The 21,648-nt window shown below is 45.0% G+C and overlaps 1 protein-coding gene across 1 annotated transcript in view; it reads right to left on the bottom strand.

Moving 5' to 3' along the window:
- The window catches only part of lingo3b (leucine rich repeat and Ig domain containing 3b), a 27,420-nt gene extending 23,870 nt beyond the window's left edge, over positions 1 to 3,550 (bottom strand). Inside the window, exon 1 of the mRNA XM_084007155.1 lies at positions 3,033 to 3,550. The gene's annotated coding sequence lies outside the window, so the exon portion shown is untranslated. The remainder of the gene's footprint in view (positions 1 to 3,032) is intronic.
- Positions 3,551 to 21,648: the final 18,098 nt, after the last annotated feature.

Genomic DNA, 21,648 nt, shown 5'->3' with positions numbered 1-21,648 from the left:
TGAGCGACCTCTGATGCAACCACAAGCCTCCGTACTGTAATTCCTGGGTTTAATAAAGACTGGTGTTTTACTGTGTGTGTGTGTGTGTGTGTGTGTGTGTGTGTGTGTGTGTGTGTGTGTGTTGGCATGGAGGTTGTGTGTGCCAGTAGATAGCTGTGGGCGTTGTGCCCTTGTCCAAGCATGCATCTCAATCACCATCCAGCAATCTAATAGCAGCAATCTTCCACACAGGACATCCTTTCAGACCCTTAGTGCATTTCTCAAGGTCAAACGTCATCCTCGCACACGCCACGATGAAAACCACCCACATACACCCAGTCACCTTCCCAGGCTAATCCTTGAACCACGCAGCCCATCGCAGCTCCTCCTCTCCTCCCGTCACGCTCCCACGTTTCTCCCTGAAGTCCCTGAACCTTCCATGTTTCAGGTATTCCCATGTTTCCTGAACTCCTCACTCTGCTGAGGCATTTATGCCTTAAGGAGAAATTCTGGTTTCACACGACCTTCAGTTTTGATTAACATTCCTTCCAGTTATAATAAAACTTTCTCTAATTCAACATTGCTAATAAATAAGTCTTACAGGGCAAGAATCCCGAGCACTCAGACGACCATGAATGAGTTAACATGTGGAACTACTATCAACTATTTTTAATTATTACCTCGTAGAGGTTAACTGTTTTGCATAGGTTTTATCTCCGTTGCTCATTGAAGTATAGTTTTTTATCTGTTTTTCTTATGTACTTGTATGTTTATGTGACAATTATAATTTCTTGAACCTTATAATGTTTGCACTGTCACTTTGGGACAGAAAGGAGAAATGGAAAATGTCTGCCAATCTTTAAGCCTGAATGCTTTGATTTTGTGATGTTTTTTATTTACTTAACATGATGTTGGACAGAGCCGTCAAACACTTTGTATGAGTGGAACAGGTGCAAACAGAGATGTCCTGTTCAATGAGGGACAGTTCATATTTCAAGTGTGCTCAGATTACCTCAAAATGAAGCTAACTGAAGCTAATTTGGCTAACCAATTGGGTTGTTTGCCGACCACTCGTGTTACTTCCCCCACGCGAGAACAACATTATCATAACTGAAAGCAATGATGGCCATAACTACCAAAATAAAAGGTCTAGCTTATGAACGTAATAAAGCAGAGTTTTCCTTCAAGGAGAAGCATCTTTTTAAATAAATCCCCCTGGGTTAGGGTTGTGGCCATCTATAACTCTTCCTCTCTGTGGCTTCCTTCAACTCCTTTCCACAGCGGTAGCTCTAAACCATCATCTTTGCCGCTCACCGCAGAAAGACATCGGCAATCAGCACCTGTCAACACGGAGGCCAAACGCTTTCACCCGCACTCTCTCATTTCTGACTGACCGTCTCTTTAACTATTACCTTATTCCCTTTTCACCTCAATCTTCTTTTATTTAATTGTGTGTCACTATTCCCACCTTCCGCATTCTCATCAGTGATCCCACCGTTCCCAGTCTTTTCACACAGGTTTACAGGCTGAGCAGCAGAAAAGACAGTGATGTCACCCTTCAGGTAGCTGTCACACTGCAGCGTAAAAACAAAGGGTTGTACCGGTGTGTGGGTGTGTTTTCCTATAAATGAATGTTTCTGTCTGTTGCAGTGAAGAGGTTATAAGGAGGGATCATTACCGATGAGGTTGAATGAAAGAAGAACGAGACAGAGAAAGACATAAAGCTAGAAGGACAGCAGTAAAGGAGTGAAAGGAATCAGCGGGGGGAGAAAAGTTGTGATGAGGAGGTTGAGCTCCTTTGGCAAGTCCTTCCTCTCTCAGACTGGAACAGCAAGTCTGACCATATGCTGAGAGCGCTGTGCCCGCCTGCTCGGTCTGGGTGAGTTGTTTGGTTTTCAGGGAGGCTAGACTGTGAACAGCGATAAAGTTAGAAACCCAAACAAGTTAATGAGGAGCGGGAAATAATGAGCTGATTACATGATTAGAGGCATAATTCTTCTGCACACTGACAGCCCCCTCCCCCGACACACAGCTATTTCCTATTTACATATCCTCTCTGGATCTCTGAGAGCAGCAGTAGGTGCCTCAGTCAGGTTGGGGGCAGCCAGAAGAAAATGGCCATGAAATCACCACCCATCCTTCACTTTGATTGTTGAAAGGGTGGACAGAAAACCAGCCAGCCAAGCTGTCCGGAGGGGCAGAGTCAGGTAAAGGTAATTGCATAGCAAGAGAATGTAACAGCAGATAGGATCTGAGGGAAAAGGAGAGAGGTGACAGCCGATAATTGGAAACGGAGAAAGGAGGAAGATGGTGGAAAGAGAGGGTTAGGGGGGGGGGATACACCTCATGCAAACCTGCTGTCATAAGCCATATGCACTCTGCCACAGCGGGACATAACCCATGGCTGTGCATGTCATGTTACCACACATGGCATCCAGCAGTGCAGCATGGCTAGAAGCTAAACATGCCTCAGACCAGAGTGCACAAACAACTCCTGGCTTCAGATTTCCCCCCCACCAGCAACACAACTTATACCTTCAGATGTTGTTGTTGTTGTTGTTGTTGTTGTTACGCACGATTTATAACTGCAAATAACTCAGGTCCAAAGTGAATGCAATGAGCAGTGTTACAGCCACACTCAAAAACAAACGAGTGCTGAGATCAGAGTGATTTGTCTGGCGACGTGAAACATGGCGACATTCCACTAGTGGAGGTTTATTTACACGCATCACTCTGACAGCTTACGAAACCCATTATGAAATGCCTCCAGTGCTATGCGATAATGTTATAACAGGATGTAGATGGTAAGGAAAGCATGACCAGGCGCACACACACACACCCACACAATCTCTCATCCTCTTCCTTTGCTGCAAGTATCTGAGGGCAAGTAGGGAGACTTGTCAGGGTGTGTAGTCGTCAACCCTGAAGATCTGCAAACACGCTCTGTTGCATTTCAAGTGTTTCTGAGCTCTATTGGTATAAAAATATTGGTAAAAACAGCCACCCTTAGAGGATAGAATGTGTACGAGGGTGTGTAGTGTGAGTGCACATACCCAGGACTGAAGCGTGGTGCCCGATGCCTCCTCATCTGTCCAGCTGTGTGCGTATGGGAATCTATTTTTCTTCTCCTCTTCGCCCACAAGTTGCCGACACTGCTCCACACGTGCCAGCCCTCCACTCCTCAGTCCGTCCCCGTCTCACTCACAGACCCTGGCATCAGCAGCTGGAGCAAACCTGCCACTCATCCCCCTCTTTTCTCTCCCTCCCTCTCACTGGCAGGCTTGTTTGTGTACACACCTCCTTTCACTCCTTTTTGCTTATTTGTCCCAAAAAATATGATCCAGGCACTCACAGGAGAAGGGGCTCATGTGAGATTTTCCTCTCCTTCATACAGCGCTCCTCAGCGGGTCGGGGCGCCCTCCGTCTCCCCCCGGCATGGATGTGGGATTATGAGAGAGGAGGGGAGGATGGGGGAGCAGCGTGCTGTTGCTGTAGCTGTTGCCTCTGCCTCCTTCAGTGTGAGCGCCTCTCTCTCGCTTAGCATGCTTTTCAGCGCTCTCTCTCTCCCGACTCTCACTCTTTATCTCTCACTAGCACCCTCCCTCCTTTTCCTCCGTCACTGTCTATCTGCTGCGGCTCCGGCTGTTTGGATTCACAATTCGGTGGGCTGCCGGGCGTACGGCTTAGGGAGTCTCTCTAAACATCCAGGCAGGAAGAAAAGCGAAGAGACCGAGAGCAGAGATTCCACAGACAGGGAGATAATTGCATTTTGAGCCTGCAAGAGAGGAAAACACATAATAATAATAACAATTAAAAAGATATTATTATAAAGAGCTTTGCAAAACACAAAAACAAGAAATGTTAAGATTACAGTTGAATAAATATAGATACATCAGATTCAATTAAATACAATATAAATGAAAAATTACAACATGAAACAGTCCCAGTTTGTGCCATTCATGTGTCATTACATTCAAAATATGCAATGATAATACACTGCAGAACTGCTAGCATGGCTCTATAATCCTAAAAGAATCTTCTGTCCATCGGAACAAACACATACTCTCTATATACTCATTCTGCAAAATGCCAACCAACATAAGAGGGATTTAAACTCCAAAATCACTCTTTGGAAAGTCATTCGTCCCGTGGGTTTGTTCTGTTTACCCCCCCATCGCCACACCCCCTCGATTCCGCCTCAAGCATACAGAGAGAGAGCGAACAAGAGAGGAAATAGACATTTTTATTGTTCGGTCCTGTTGCCTTGTCAGAGTAAATCAGATCAAAGATACCGAGGCTCAAATGCACGCACGCACACACACTCACTCCCTTAGCCTGACCGACTGCCCCCGAGGTCAGTGACCAGCTCATCGCAGGAAAGAAGAAGTCTGGCCTGCGACCCTGAGGTCACGTGTCAGGACGTCATGATGCCTGGTGGGGGCAAAGTTCAGCAAACACCTCTCACTCCTCTGAACCAATCTCACCACCAACACACACAAAGATACACACATCAAGGATGTGTTTCCTCTGCTCCAGCTGCAGTTTAGTGGCATGTTAACATTACAGTACTCTCCACTACAGCAGACTGAAGAACAGCTTCTACCGCTGTAACCTGTTAACCCCTCCACGGCCAAAGACTGCTGACACACACCAGTCCCGGCGGCATGGGCGGGCATGGGCGGGCCGTGCCCGCTCACAGAGTCAGCCGTGCCCGCCCTGGGCTGGAAACTGTTTAAATTATTTGGGTTTTGTTTTTACCTCGGAGTGGCCAACGCTCTACTATTCCTATCTCGGTTTGTCGATCATACAATTCAACCAATCCAACCAACGAACCAAGGCAACGAGCTGGCCAATTACAGGTGTTGGGGGGGCGGGTCACTGAGTTATTTAGCTGTGGTGTTCGGTATGGATATCCGTATATTTCCCCCAAAAATACGCGGACAAGAAGTGAGGACGTGAACGGGAGCGAGCAGGAAGCAGCGATATTCACTTCTACTGGAAACGTCACTAGGTAGCTGCCTAGCTGCTGTAGCTACCTCTCCTAGCATGAGTTCAGTGTTCAGGTTGACATCAGTGCTTCTGTTTCCAGTAGAAGTGAAGCTGTATGTGCTATCTGCATAACACAACCCTTGTTGCCGGTCTTCTTGAATAAATGCTCGAGTTGCATAAATGGACACACACTACACTATGTTGTTTGTTTTTTTAGATTTTGGGATGAACTGCCCCTTTTTAGTAAGAGGAAAATGACTTCTCCGCACTGTAGGAGTGGTCAAGAAGCCATTGTTCTGCCTGAAGCAAATAAAATGTAGGTTGAAAAACTTTGCCCCCCTGAAAAAATGTAATGCCCCCCCCTTAAATTTTTTTCTGCAGCCAGGTCTGACACACACACACACACACACACACACACACACACACACACACAAATACTACATACTACTGCACATATTGCAGTAGTACACACAACACCGTATACACTACTACTTCACAGACATTACACGCTGTCATGAAACCAACATTGTGACTTGGAAATGATGCCCTGCCATGAGCTATATGTATATATATGCTACATGTTAGCAACCTAAGAGTTAGCACTGACTGAATAGCCTACATTGAATCTCACTCACCCACTCTACTCCCAAATTCTCAAATGAAACTAATTTTTTTTGTTAACATCCGAAGCTCATTCTCTCAGTACAGCCTCAGCAATTTAACCCTTAGCATCATTAACACAGTTCCATTAAATGTCCGAGTGGAAAACACTCTTCGAGACTTTAAAGCAACAAACAGGAGCTAAACGTACCTGAGCAACCAGCTACCGCGATGTGACGCCATCTTCGGTTTTTCCCGTCAAGCAGAACCTCCTGTTACCATAGTAACACCGCCGAACTTCCGGTCGATTTTAGCGCGTTACGGTAATGAACCGGAGAAAAAAAGACGAACTTTTTTCCCAATAACTTTATTGAAGCGTTTGTCAATACATACACATACAGTATTGAGTTTTTATAAACTCCAAACATTCTTCAAATTTAAACACACGGAAAAATGTTTGGAGACCTGAACCTACATTTATGGATGTGATATTTAGCCACCAGAAAGAACAGATTCATAATAAAATACTGTCCTTCCATCATTACACCGAAGAAACATCCTTCAAACAAACAGAAATATGAAATGAAGTGAGTTTGGAGGAACTCGAGGACAGATGATGACCAGAACTTCTCTGTATCCGAGCTTTTCCAAAACAGATGGGAAATATTTTTATCTGAGTTTTTACATAACAAGCATTCAGATTCAATATCAGGTTTATACTTCTTAAGTACACATTTTGCTGGGTAGAATCTGTGAAGTAATTTAAACGTAGACTATCACATCTGTAGTGTCCAATAACAGGAGTAAACGCATCACACTGGAGTCAATAATTCAATGTTTGTAACTTTATTGATCACTTTTTTTGTGACAGAGTCACATTAGGGTAACTTTATCTGTTAATTAATCACAATACTAATATTATTCCCGTATTCCCTATTATTAAGTATAAATGAATGGGCTACAGACATAGTAATGTGACAAAGTAGTTAAATAAGTATACAAATAATTACACCAAATATATGAAAAATGTATGTATAAAAACACCATACGTTTGTGTATCTGCTGTTGAGATAGTAGTAGTACGTATAAAGGTAGTAGTATCATGCAACATAGTGCACATTTGTATTATTGCACATGAATACAGTTTGATATAGTTATACTATGACAGTTATGGTGAAACCATGATGCTGTGCGTGTAAATAAAGTTTCCTTTTCTTTATTTCTCATGTATGTGCTTCCTAACAGATACATGAGGGACAGCCTGTAACCTAATTTGCTGCAACATTTTGTTTATGTTTCAGATTTATTTGGACGGTATCTGACCGAAACACCAGATGAGCAGGTGATGTTTTTCTACTGCTGTGTTCTTAACAATAACCTTCTTGCATCATAATCAAGATAATTAAAAATAATTCAATCAGGGTGAATTGAGAAAAGTGCATGTATTCAACATTACTCAAATCAGATATTTTTATGAACAATATCAGCGTTGAGGTGCATTTTTCTGGCCCCAACCTACTGAAACATGAAGTAAACCTTTCTTCTGCAACCTCTCCTTCTACTTCAAGGACATGAAATAATTTCCCCGGACAATTCTGTCTTTCACTTTGTGACTCCACCTTGAACAAAGACGAAGGTATCCTGGTGGGCGAGCAGTGACTGAACACACAAGATGGCTTCTCGGTGGGTGCAGCGCGGGAAGATTACGCCGGTAAATGTAATCATTTGATACCGGCGTGGGTGCTAAATGGCAGCCAAGTGACAGCGTCCTTTCTTTAAGCCCCACTTTTGGGAGGACTTTCATTCGCAGTGACATTTAGGACATAAATGGATGACATTTAGGTTGTGAATGCATAGTAGACGTGGGTCTGACATAAATTTATCAGATGGCTCGGATGGAATAGAGCAGGGAACTAATTGGTACAATCACACCTGTTTAACAGAGCTGAATGTGAAGAAAGTGCCGTCGACAAATGGAGCTACTAGATCTATTTTTCATTATCATCAAAGAGAAGTTTTAATTTCAGTTTGGGGAATAATTCATGCTCACACTTACCTTTCCTTGTCACCTCATGCTAAAGTACCTCCAGATATGCAAATGAATTGCATAATAAGAGCAACGTCTCAGCTGTGAAGCAGGACATTTGATTTTAAACTTACATATATTATAGATGGCTCTTTTGCTCGGGCCTAGTGCTCCCTTTCAGCAGCTGTGCCATGAGACTAATCACGGCTTCCTTCATTACTGTTGCATTTGGCAACTTCCTCTGCGTTTCAGCCGGTTCAAAAGGCAGACAGCGAAGAGCCAAGTGGAATTACATCCCTCACTGTGCTCACACTCACAAAAATACCACACACTTCTCACATGACCTGAGCTATTTGCCATCAAGTAACTCTACACGGAGAATGTGGCGCTCTGGAGACAACTCCGAAGCATAAAACTGTTATTTGTGATGTAATATAATTAAATGATTTAGTCCTGAAGAGGTTGAGATTATTCATGTCTGACAGAGCAGGATGAAGTTACAGCACTACAACACTTCAGGGTGACATTAATACTTACAAACATGCTGGTGGTTATTAAAAGGCTGATGCTATAGACTCACTGCTTCATCTGAATCAGAATTATATCTTTTACATTGTAGCTGTATTAGGAGGAGATCTCAGTCACCCATATAATAAATATGTTTACAGCCTGGTACATAAACGGGTTTGGGTCTCTTTAGCTAATTTTCTTGCTCCTAACAGCTATGTGGGGATGGATTTTGGTATATCTATATAGTATCTTTAAATATGAATGCTTCCAGTGAGGCATAATTGAGGGCGTGGCCACTTTGAGAGACAGGTGGGTGTCAGCTCAGGTCGCTCGCCGCTAGCTGCCTCCTCTGCTGCCTCACCCGCCTCCAATCTACTGACGATCCACCCCTTTGACCAATTTTGGATTGGCCCAGGAGTAATGTTACTAGGCCAACATACCGATGGTGAGACACCTTCAACTTTGACCCTCTTGCTTATGTGCAGAGGATTGTGGGTCTGAACAGCCAGAAAAGCATGCTGGCTTGCATACTAAATGCACCCGGATGCAGTAAGACATCCTTTGGACATGCTAAAGCTTTTCTTGCACGCTGAATGAATTGCAGTCAGGGCATCAGAACGCACACTGGCTCTTCAGGAACCTATGGCTGACGTAACTATCTCTATGGTTGATAAACTGCCTCACTTCCGTTTTTAACTAAAATCCCTTTAAGATGATATTTGTTGTTTACAATACGTGTGTCTGGTGCTTTCTCAAAAACATGTTGAGATGAATGTGGTGTTGCTGACCTGTGGATCAGCCTGTAGTCTCAGATATTCACCACACTCTCTGACTCAGCCGTCCGTGACATATCAGGTACTAACTTTGTTTACAGCCCCAAACGAAATGGATTTACAACAAAAAACAAGGAAAAACCCTCAGCTTTTGTCCCGTTGTGTCCACCTCCTCCCTCTCCAGCGTTCCCTGTCTCATCTACTCACTTTTCTATTTGGCTCAGAGAGAAAGATCACTGATGACACATTCATTAGCAATGATATTACAGGAGAGAGGAATAGCACTTAACGGTGATGCTAACTATGTTGGCAATGCAACATCGTTATCTCTTCCTCTGTGTGTGTGTTACTGAGAGTCTTATCGGTGGAAACAGACCTGGACGTGAGCAGGATGGCGAGCAGGGGGGAGGATGTTGGGGGAGGCAACAGTGAAATTGAAGGATAAGAAAAGAAATGGGAGACTGGAGGCAAGCAGAGACGTGGAGATGGACGATGGAGACACGAAGGATATCAAAAAAAGGATAAGGCTTTGTGAACGAGGAGAACGCAAGATAAAAGACAAAAAAAGGAGGATAGTGGGAGGGAAATGGGGAGCAACTGGGACGTGATCTGGGTGGAAAGTGGGAGCAGAGGGAGGGACTGGGAGGAAGGGAGGAAGAGTACAACAGAAGTTGGGCGAGGAAGAAGATGCCTCAGATGGAAGACAGGCTTCAGAAATGAGGTTTCTGATGGACTGATCTTCGGTGCAAAGCCTGGACGCTAATATCCCACTCTTGGAGTCTTCCCATGCTGTTTTAGATCAGCCTGAGGGCTATAATACACATAATATTCTGAACTTGAATGTCTAAATGAAGCACTCTATAGCAGAATCACTCCTATTTTTAATTAAAGTTAAAAAGTTGCCCGATGAATTGCCCACAAATTCTCACAATGGCACAAAAACATTTTGCATTAAATACAAAAAATAATAAAGCAGAAAAGATCACAAAATGAGAATAAGGTGCTAACTGCTCTCCTTCTCTGCTCAACCAATTCAAATGTGTTTGGACTGCAGCTACATGTTATGTTGTTGCATGTTTGACATGTGTTTTACAGAGACCTTCAGAACAGCATGATTGTGGCTTCACTGCTATGTTTCTCTCCTTCACGTCCGAGCAGCAACGAGCATTAAAAAGTCTCTGAACAGGCTGTGAATCTTCAGCGTGGCACAGATGCACAATGTTTTTCCCGGCGATACCATCAGCGAGGAAAAAAGGGCATTATCAGCGTTTTGCCCTACAAACGCTACAGCTATGCAGCGGCCTGAAGGCACAACAAACACACATTTCCTGCTCAGAAGCCGCAGCAGGCAGCCAGAGTCAGTGTGTGTGAAGGTCCAACTGAAAGTCACAATGAAAGCTCAAACATGAAACGACAGGTGGAGAGAGGGGAGATGAAAAGGAGCGTCAAAAAATAAAATTTAAAAAGTGAATGGGACACAGCAAGGGGGGGTATTAGAGGGGATTGATAGAGAAGTAGGAAAAGAGATTAAGAATAATCATATCTGGAAGGGAAAGACAGATACAGTGTGTGCTAGATAGCTGGAGATAGAAAATGATAGAGAGGGAGGGAGAGATTTTGTGATTGTGTTTGTGTGCGAGAATGGAAACACTGCAAGGTGGAGAGAGATGGAGTGAGTGTGGGAATTAAGAGATATGGAGATATGACAGCGGAGGCCTGGCGGAAATCAATACAGCTATGACTGGAGAGAGATAAAGTAGATTGAAGGAGAATTGGAGCAGGGGAGGGGGGCGAACGATGGGGGGGACAATAAAGCTGAAAGAAGGGTAAGGGAGGCAGGGGGAAGGGGGCGAGAGAGGGAATTAGAGGGTGACAAGGAGCAAAAGAGAGGGAGAGCGAGGGTGTGATGAATACAAGCGAGTGCAAGATGATGTGAGAGGAGCTGTTGTTTGTCCTCAGGCTGCTCTCTCCGAGGAAGGACAAGGATGTGGGGGTGGTTAGCAACATTTACTGACACAAACTGTGAGTGTGTGTGTGTTCATTTTTCACAGCAACCAGCCACCAATAACATTATATAAGAACGATCAAAAAAGAGGAAACCATGGCAACTGTAATCTAACTAGTCACTAGCATAGAGGGAACACACTCCACTAGGTGTGACAGGGCAATTAGAGACGCTAAATACCCTTTGTAGAAATAGAAAAGAATTCTGTTCATGAATATTATATATTATTATTTTTTTAACCATGAGAAGAGAAGGGTTCAGGGAGGGGAGATGTTTTTGTTGTCATGCCCCTGCAGACCACAAGGCGCTTGGTCAGGAAATTCCCTCCAGGAGCCCAGACGGTGACGGACATAGCTTCTGGGAGACGAGCATATTTCGGGCCTGAAACAGAGGCTTGACGGACAGAAGATCAGGGCATCTGGGTCACCGTCCCAAATGACTCGCTCGCTTCCAAAAACTCAGGCACGAGCCTCCGACGGCTGTCTGGATCCCCAGCTTAGGAGAGGATGAGGGGATAAATGAGGTAGCTCCAGAGAAGGCCGTTCACTAGCGCCAGCTTAAAAGCTCATTTACATCTGTTTCACCCTCACACTGGGCTAAACTGGGCCTTGGATGGCCTAAATACCAGTTACCCCACCTGTCTTTACCCTTCCAACCACAGACGAGTAGAATCTCAGGCCGCCGAGACAGATCGCCGATTGTGTGGCCTGAGCTGAGTCTGGAGAGAGATTCACAGCATGCATTGTGTCTAAAGCTACTGATGGAGCTACATACTAAAACTAACTTTATACATTCTGTCCTGAAATGTACTGTATGATGGCCATATTCTATTTAAGAGTTCCAATAAGCCATGAGAGCGTGACGATGAGCCAGCCGGACCCTGAAACTGGAGCAGCTAAATGGAATTTAGCCACCATTCATTATATTGTGCTAATAACTTGACTGATACATTCTATGGCAAAATTCTTTCTATTCTATTTTTATGAAATAAGTATTACACTTTATATAACTATATCAAAAATATATTGCTATAAATTATATGTCTAATCAGTTAGAATGAAAAATAGTGCATTTTCCCATAACTTGTTAGAAAGTCAAATGAATATCTGTATTAATTTGGTCATAAATCCCTTTTTTCTGAAGAAAATAAAAGAGAGAGATATCATAAACCTTTTGATATTTGATTTTTAGAGGACATTAGAGGAAAATGAATGTAAATATTGTGTGAGATTGCTGAAGCTCGTGAGATTTAGAGGTTCGTATGCTTTCAGACAAAAAAGAAAGGCTCGACTGCTTCTGGATTTTCATATCAACTCTAATTGTGTGGAGTCCTGCAGGGAGCTGTGGGGCCGTTTCATTGAAAATAAGGAAATGGCTGCTTGAAAAAAAGTCAGCCAGATCCAGCGAGGCCACATATGTGATAATTAAAACTTTACTATCAAATCTGAAAATCACTAGAGGCCACTGCAGGGAAGAGAGCAGCGCAGAGCTGCCTGGTGCGTGTTTCGATTTCATCAGCGGGACACATGTGGAGACTTAATTCAGTGTGCGACGCGGGTTTCCACCTCCGTTGTCCAATTTTGGGTTCGTACTGGAATACCTCGTTGACTCCCAAAACCTCAGCGTGCGTGGCGTGGCTGGATGGTGTGACTGACTGCCTACCTCTTAACAACACCTGCTGATTTCATCATCAATGTGGCAGGAATCAACAGAAGGCCCCCTCCTCCTGTGAACCAACAGTATCCATTCAGAGCCAATAATAGGACATCTGTCACAGCTCATGCAATATTCCATCACATAGTCATTCCCAACCATATTGGTTCTATGCAGATTGCAGATATTTAACCGAGCATTTCATCACAGTGTGTTGTCTCTTATTGCAACAGAAGAAACACGGTTTACAATAAAGTCACGGAAGTATGATCTTTTCCATTTGTTTATTCCTCTGTCATGAACTGAACTCGTGAATATCATCACACTGACAATGAAGCAGTTGTTGAACAGTTGCCCCCTCTCCCCTGTTCTACTCTAGAGCTACACTCATATTTCATGATAGCACATTTACTGGATGAAAAGCTGCTGGCGCACGAAGATAAGATTTTAAACATGTATTCATAAAAAGACCCAAATCACACAATCCTGTATGCACACATTCACCTTCATGGCTTCCTTGTTTGTGTCCGTCGTAACGACTGATGGATGGGAGCGGCGCCCGGAGATGAGGCGCTGTACACGCTGGAGATGGAATGAAAGAAAGACGAGTTAATTAATGGGATGCAACACGAATAATAGCTTTTGACGTGTGGGATGAAGTGCGAGGATTACATATTGTCACTGCAGATGCACAAACACTAAAAGGCAATTATTGTGGCTGTACATCATCTGCAGTGTGTGTGTGTGTGTGTGTGTGTGTGTGTGTGTGTGTGTTGTATCTGATGATCTCCGAAAATGGTTTTGGACATGTGGAAGGCCAGAGGACACGTTACTGAATCATATTGGTTGCTCCCCCATATTACATTCTCTTGTTTTCTTTTTGTCATGTGACACGAGACACGGCTCCTACCTGAGGCTGCTCGCAACTTCCTCTCGCAGCATCGATCTGCCCTACACTGCAGATGTGGAGGAGAAGAGAGAGAGAGAGAGAGAGAGAGAGAGAGAGAGAGAGAGAGAGAGGGAGAGAGAGAGAGAGAGAGAGAGAGAGAGCTGTTGATTTTTCCTTTGAGTCTGAGTGTCGAAGCATTATCTGCTTTTTAGACGTTGTTGTTGTTCAGAAGCAGCCGGCTGGAGAGCCCTGCCTGCTGTACCTAATCAGAACCGAGAGCGTGGCGCCCTGATTAAAAACCCAATTAAAGCACGCACACTCGCACGCACACACACACTCAATCCATGTCTGCTTAAAAACAACTTCTCTCTCCAGATCTTTCTTTGGTTCAGTCACACAGATGGATATCAGATTTCTTTGGAGGTGCACAGAAACAGTCAGCGCTGTTTCACGAACGAAGTGTAATCAATAGACTGTTCTGCTCGATGAACATAGTGACTGAAATGCACAAGGAACCAGGTCTGAAATACAAGTGCGAGGTATAGTTAGGGAAGCACAGACACACATTAGCACATAATGTCCTTCCTCTTTGGACCTGCTGTCATCCTCCTCCATCCCCTAATGAGCGTCATCCTCCTGCCAGGGACGTCCATGTGGATGCTCATTGCATAGCTCGTCTGCCCGTCCCATTATCATGTGGTGTAGGAGGAGATGATGCCGCACTGATCTTCACCATAATGTCCACATGGGTGTTCTGAAGATGCCTCAGCCTCCACTTACACTTCAGGCATCCAAATGCTACGACTCCACCACTCTGTCACGGTGATCCGAGCAATCAGCTGCCGGTCACCCATTGTCAGACCACCATTGTCTCACTTAGGGTTGGTGATGAAGAGGTAGGTGCAGGAAGTGTGTCTCCCAGGAGCTTGACCCACAGACCGCCTCTGTTTCTTGATGGATGGAGATGCACGGACCAATTAGGAATAATGCCTCTAACAATGCCATCAATGCGGCATCCTCTTCTGCAGAGCACTGCATCGGTCTGCTTCGTGGCTGGCCAAGAGATGAATGAACAGAGATGGCTGAACACATTAAATTGGTTCATAATAAACAGACTAAATAGGCAACCATCACGTTTGTGAAAAATCCTTTTGTATCATTAATGAAATCTTTAAAAACTCCAAGAGTATACGCTGCGGACCTGGTTTGATCTCCATGGCAACGTGACAACTAAAGCGGTGTGAAATACTGTATGTGGATTTAGAAGCCTGGTTTTAGAAACCTGTAAAAGTAGTTGGAAACGCTTGGCTGCTGTGATGTATGGAGACAAAAACATCTCTCATGTTAATGAACCTAAACGTTGGCACATTGCTTTGTCAAAGAGCGGTATACCCCATTATTCCTAATAAGCTGACTGATGAAATATTCTTAAAGGCCTTTAAAATGTTTATGAAATGACTGTTCTTTTTCGAGGGAATGAGATCGTCATGTACCTGCTACGACACTGCAGTAGGACCTGGAGGCTGAGAGTGGATGTGTTGGGCCATTTCCAGGTTTAAAGATGAAACAGATGTCATATCCAAGCCCAGTAAGCCTTCCCTGGATGCTGACACACACACACACACACACACACACACACACACACCCCCACACACGGCTGGCTGTGGTAATAACTAGGCTGTTAGCAGCAGACGAGGCGGTTATTAATCTTTCACCTTCATCACAGTGCTAGCTCTCTCGGTTTCCCTCTCTCTCCTCTAACCTCTCATTCGCTGCCATCCTCCAGGTTTCGCGGCTCTAACCCCTGTGGTCACAAGCAGCGAGCGGTTATGTATGCATAAAAAGAGAAGGGGAGGAGAGGGGAAATCTTAATTAATTTCCACGTCTATATCTCCCTCCATCCACCTGCTCTATAGTCCTCACAGGCACAATGTAACCTGGAGTCAAGCCCAAGCCTCCATGACGGGAGAATTGCAATTATTTCTCCGACGCTCTTATCGCACCTCATAACCGCATCCAACCACCCGAGTCTCTCTTTTAAAGCCTTCATCCACAAATTGACGGCTGAGGAACGTTTCTCACTTCCATCAGCGCTTCAGCTTAAAACCTTTGCAAGTAAATATATTCACGCCCAAGTGTTACCCGATGTCTCTGCGCGGTAACTACTGCACAGCTCTGGGAGCTGGAGGAGTGAGGATTAAGTGTTTGAATCGCAGGCAACACGGCTTCCCAACACCGATGTCCATTATCGAAATATGTGACATAAGTAGCACCGACTTCTGTTTTATTTCATATCTTTGTGTGTATTTATGGGATGTTTATGCAAAAATAAGGAAAGAGGTATGTTCTGACAAGCAGGTATTGATACTGTGAATTAAAAACACCTGCCATTAATGCTGGTTAGAGTTCTCAACGGGCCTGAAAATTACAGCCCGACCCGACCCGGCCCGCGGGTTTTTAAACCCGAACCCGACTCAGCCCGACACACCAGCATGAATTGTCGGCCCGAACCCGACCCGAACCCGACCCCCCCGCGCGCCTGCATTGTTTTCCTCATACACTTGTTATCACGATCAGACAGACAGCAGACGTGAATTCAAATGAAACTTAAGGTCCGTGTCCACAGGGGCGATTTTAAACGCGAGTGGACGCGCCGCTTCCCAGTATTGCACGCTTGGTGGGCTGCCACTAGAGGATGATTGACAGGTGCTCTCCTTTAAACAACACATTTTTGCGAGCGTTCGCGAGCGTTCCCGAGGCGGCGAGTCGAGCCCGGCGCCTCTGATTAGCATAAAGTAGATTCGACTTCAACTTTAGGCAAATGAGGAGCGGCCAACTCACGCGCCGTCTCTCGACATTCGCCGCGACGCTACCAGAATGCATTGCACAGCTTTTCACAAAGACAATGAATGGGACGCGGGGAAACACCGCTGCCTGTGGACACGCACCTTGACTCTGCCCCATGAAGCAGGCAGCCAGATTGACCAAACGTGAACAGCGATGATTCACAGCAAACAATATATAATTTACAACCTACAATTTTTTTTATTTTTTATTTTTTAATGAAATGTGTTTTATAAAAAAAGGAAGCCCGAGGCCCGACCCGACCCGGCTCATTTGCGTATTTTTTCGCCCGGACCCGGCCCGAAACTTCGGGTCCCGTCGGGTTTGTCGGGCTGGGCCGACCCGTTGAGAACTCTAATGCTGGTTTATATGACCACAGTCTTTCCCTGGCCTGAAACCCAACTTTTTCATACTCTTCATAAACCAGCAGATGTTTGGAAGGATGGGACAATATATGCAGCGTGAACTCGACAACCTAAACACATGCAATAAAACTGGCAGTGACCTTTGAGAACCTTGCTCAGGGGCACTCTAGTAGAAATTGCTGCAAGTTTTCTTTGTCCGACTCCGCCACCCACACTTTCCAGACGAGGACCTTCACTCACCTTTACACCTCCACTGCTGCCCTGCATTAACTCTACGGATATAAGGCTCACCTTTCCTGCTACGAAAAACCACTTGTGCTGAATCTTAATAGGTTGTGCTCAACGGCACAACATCGGCACATCGGCACATAAGTGGAAACAACTTCTTTCATTAACTGACTTCCTCCTTCCCGCTGCCCCACTTCCTGTCCTCATGCACGTCCTTCCCCCTTCCAGGACGTCCGATCTGCATGAGGGGAGAAAAGACAGCGCATTAATCACCACTGGTACTACTCGCAACTCCCAGTCTCAGACACACACACACACACACACACACACACACACACACACACACATTAGCGATACTAAACCACACCCACCCCCAAGCTCTCCAAACCTGTTTAAGCCATTGGGCCTCTCAAAGGGCTTGGAGAAGCAAGGCTGGGAGCCAGGTTGGAAAAGGTCAAGGGGAAGGTCACAGAGGGATGGAGCTGAATAGAGCAAAAGATCCTGGAGGAGGAAGAAAGTGAAAGGCGGGGATCGGAGCAGCAAGAGGTAGAGATTCACTGGCCTGAGAGAGGGTGGACTAAATGAGAATATAGAAAGCGTGAAGTAAAGGAGGATTGACAAGTGAGTGGGTAGAAGCGAACGGAAAAATGGAGGATTTGGCAGAAATACAGTATGAAATTGGTTGCAGCATTAGAGTGCATTTGGAGACGCGATGGCAGAGAGGCCAGAAAATGAGAGGATTGTGCAAAGAGGATGAGGGAGAAGGAAAGTGGGAGACTCCTGAAGCCTTTGCTGGTTACCTCTATTCACCTCAGACTGAAATATACATCCGCTGCTATAGGAAACACACACACACACACACACACACACACACACACACACACACACACACACACACACAGACACACACACACACACACACACACACACACACACACACACACACACAGACACAGACACACACACACACACACACACACACACACACACACACACACACACACACACACACACACAGACACACACACACACACACACACACACACACACACACACACACACACACACACACACAGACACACACACACACACACACAGAGGTAGGATGCTCTCTCTCTCTGTCTGTCTTGGACTTGCTGTCTCTCTATGGCTGAAGTGAAATCAGGCCTGAAACAGAGAGATGACTCCTGCAGTTTATTACACCAGAACCACGCTCTGCTGCAGATGCATCCCCTGAAGAGCTCGGCCGACACAACACACTGCAGGGGCCCCGCACCACTTGACTCATTGTCGTTTCCCTTTTGGTCCTGATTTTATATAAATATTTTAGAGGAGACTAATCCTCAGCCACATGAAGAGTGAGCTGCACGCGGCCAGCAAACCCTTACCATAATCAGAGACCGGGCAGTATAGCATGGCACGCTGTGCATTTGACTGTGAACTCACTGATGTTGATGTAATGCTGCATTATAGTTGCTGTACTTGAAATAGCCTGCTGCAGCCAACAGTATACACCTATGGTATGTACGGCTCCATAGGAACACGTAGATGAGTAATAGCACTCTGAACAAGTGTGCTGCACATCCATAATGCCTGGGGCTCATGAGACACACACTGGTGGAAGCAGCAGCACCCGACATAACCTGACATTGGAAAACATTGGATCCTACATTTCCCACAATGCAACTTGTCGTTACTACCTCTCTACCACCTCTTTTAAATTCTGCATCCGCAGTTTGTAATGCAGGCTTCATGTTACTAACCTGAATATAGCTATATTCTCTAAGTCCAAGACCAGATGACTCTGATGACATCACTATGACTTCCTTGGTGTTTTTTTAAGATGTGACAAAGGAGGAGGAGCCACAGAGGACATTGTCAAACTGTTTTCATGGCGAGGACATTGAATGACTTACAACTGACAGAGACAAAAGAAAAGGTGTTATCCTTTTAGATTCCTATCGTGTTTGTACAGTTAGTGTGTGTGTGTGTGTAAAGGGGTTCATCAGCATGTGCAGCGATGCATGGCCCACTTTTCATCTGTGCAGGACATCTTGTAATGAGCCAATCACCGGGGCTGATGGAAAGGGGCGAGCGATGAGAGCTCTATCTCTCAACACAGAATGGGACTGAGGGGGATGGATGATGTGCGCTGATGCAGTCTGAGCTGCTTTTCCGTCTCTCATAACACCTGAGACCAGGACCACGGCAACACAGCAAGCCACAGCTGATACAGGCCTCATTGTTACAGGGAGCACATACACAGGGAATTATTGTCTCGGCACTAACAACGGCAGCCAAAAAAGACCCACTTTGTTTTTTTTATAATGCATCAAATTCTAGTCGGAGCGGTTTACCTTCACCGTGGACGGCAATTATCTTGTGATATATTTACAAATTAACAGCGTCATGGCATTTCATGCATATATATACGATGGAGTAAACATTGATCAATGAGGCTCAGGTTTACATTCATCACTGCACTGAGAAAATAAATGGTAATCTTATTTCATTTTGGGACCTGGCATGGGACTCCCACGCACAGCTGAAATGGAAGCGGACTCTTATTACGAGGTATACATTGATCAACCTCTTATCACCAGCTGCAGGTCTACAGAAAAATAATCAAGCAGACGCTCCACTGTACATACAGTCCACAAGCAGCCTGTCACACATCTCCCTCCGGGGTGGATCCTATATTGATTGGGGTTTGTTTTTCTTTGCTGTAGTTCTGTGAGGAAGTGTAAATGCCAAATAGGCATAGATAGAAGCACAACACCAGAACACTAAAGAAGCAAAAAAAACATGAATAATCACCCAAATGTCGAGATGATGTGTGATGGCACTGCAGGGTCACAATCATGCAAATAGCCTCGTGGGGAGGAATCAAAGGAAGCACATGCCAAACAATATATCCAGCTGGACAGGAGTGAACATTTGGCTGAATGATTGCTCCTGTTTTTAATTTCTTTTTGTTGCACATGCATGTACAATGTGCATACACACTCAACAGACAGGCAATAAGAAATCTGCTGTCGGGCGCCGGCAAACACTCAGTGGGCACAGCAATCGCATATGTGAGCCTGCATGGGAAATCAGAGTGCCTGCAGAGGCGAGATAAACAAAAATCAAGGTTTGCCCTTTTGTGTGTGTGTGTGTGTGTGTGTGTGTGTGTGTGTGTGTGCATCTGAATCTGTGCTCTACCTTCCCTGATAAAACAAGCCTGAAGGAGACTAGGGGCACTGGTTCAGTTCAATAATTGCATACTTACTTTCCCTCCATAGTTCTTCTATCTCCTGCTTCTCCTCGTCCGGCTCGTTTCACAGACTGTGAATACAAACAGAGACCGGTGATGAAGCAGCACGAAGGGACAGAAACCCATCCTACCAGGGCACGCACCAAAGCATCGACTTGGTTTTCTTGTTGGCCTGTCAAAATGTGAGCTCTGGTGCTTAACAGCTGTGTTGTTGCACCAGCACATTGTTTTTTCCAATGCGAATACAAAAAGAACTTCAGAACAATATCATAGTGTCATTGAAAAAGAGGTCTGTGTTAAAATAAGTCTCACATGTGGTCTCTGCATCCCGGCTGAGAAGAGCTCATCATCGTTTACGGGGAGTCCCTTCCCCACCGGGACAGGAGAAAGGATTTCAGATAGATTTACATACGGGCATGTGAGAATTAACAACGATTTTAAAACATTACACAACTCTAGTGTAACTATTGCCTTCCCTTCCTGTCTGACACTCATCTTGATCAAGGTTTCTGTTCCGGCCCAACAGAGGTGGAATTAATGGCTTACCACCACTACCAGAACTAGGCGGGGCCTATTTATAGCATTGTAGTGTAATTAATTGAAAATTGGCTTTGAGTAGATGTATGTCTGTTGTTGCAGCGAGAGAAAAGAAAATCAATGGTCAGAGTTACTGTAAGAAAGTCATTAAGTAATGACTGAGAGGATGTCTATGAATGCTGTATTCCATTAAAGTTCTGCAAAACTCTCTCCTTTTGTTGTTCTGATACTACGATGATGTCACACAGCAGTGGATTTGATGGTGTAATATGCATTTAGCATTGAGTTTTTCTGCAAACTCCTACGTCTTATCCTTCTATTGCTTCCAACTTCTGTCAACCCTGCATCTCCTTTCATCATGGAGAATATATAAAACATAATAATAAAAGAAACAAGATATTGCTTTGATCTTTTGGGTCCACTTTCAAACTAATGTTCCTCATGCATGTCAAGTGAGAGTCAGAGGGAAGGGAGAGAGATGCACAGAGATGGAGAGAGAGAGAGAGAGAGAGCGAGTGTGTGTGCGTTATCTTTTTCTGCTTTGATCTCTCTCGCTATTATCCCCCTTCCGCCTGCGGTCAAGTGTGCAGCTGTCATGGCTCCCCATGAAACAAGGAGACGGACAGAAAGGGGGGTTCCTGTTGAGTGAGGGGCTCTGATGGGTTCCTCAAGTCTCCGCCGCCACTGCACACGATGCGGCTTATGTAAGCAGGAGGCGACGGAGGAGGGAGGCAAATAGAGACGCAGAAGACAATGAGCGGAGAGAACAAGAGAGAAGGGGGAGAGGAAAAGATGTCAGGTAGTCAGCCAGTGAAAGAGAGGGAGATCGGGAAAGAGGGGAGAGCTGTCATCATAAAGAATCTGACTGACTGTTGTGGATATAGCACTGAGCTGAGAGGCATGTAGGACAGCTCCAGAACAATTACATTCAAACAAGGATTAGTCTCATAATGTGTTGGAGAACGGGCGTCGCTATAAAACTGAGCAGAGAGAG

The sequence above is a fragment of the Eutrigla gurnardus genome, assembly GCF_963514095.1.
Source record: "Eutrigla gurnardus genome assembly, chromosome: 4".
NCBI lineage: Eukaryota > Metazoa > Chordata > Actinopteri > Perciformes > Triglidae > Eutrigla > Eutrigla gurnardus.
This window is presented reverse-complemented; position numbering and strand designations above follow the sequence as displayed.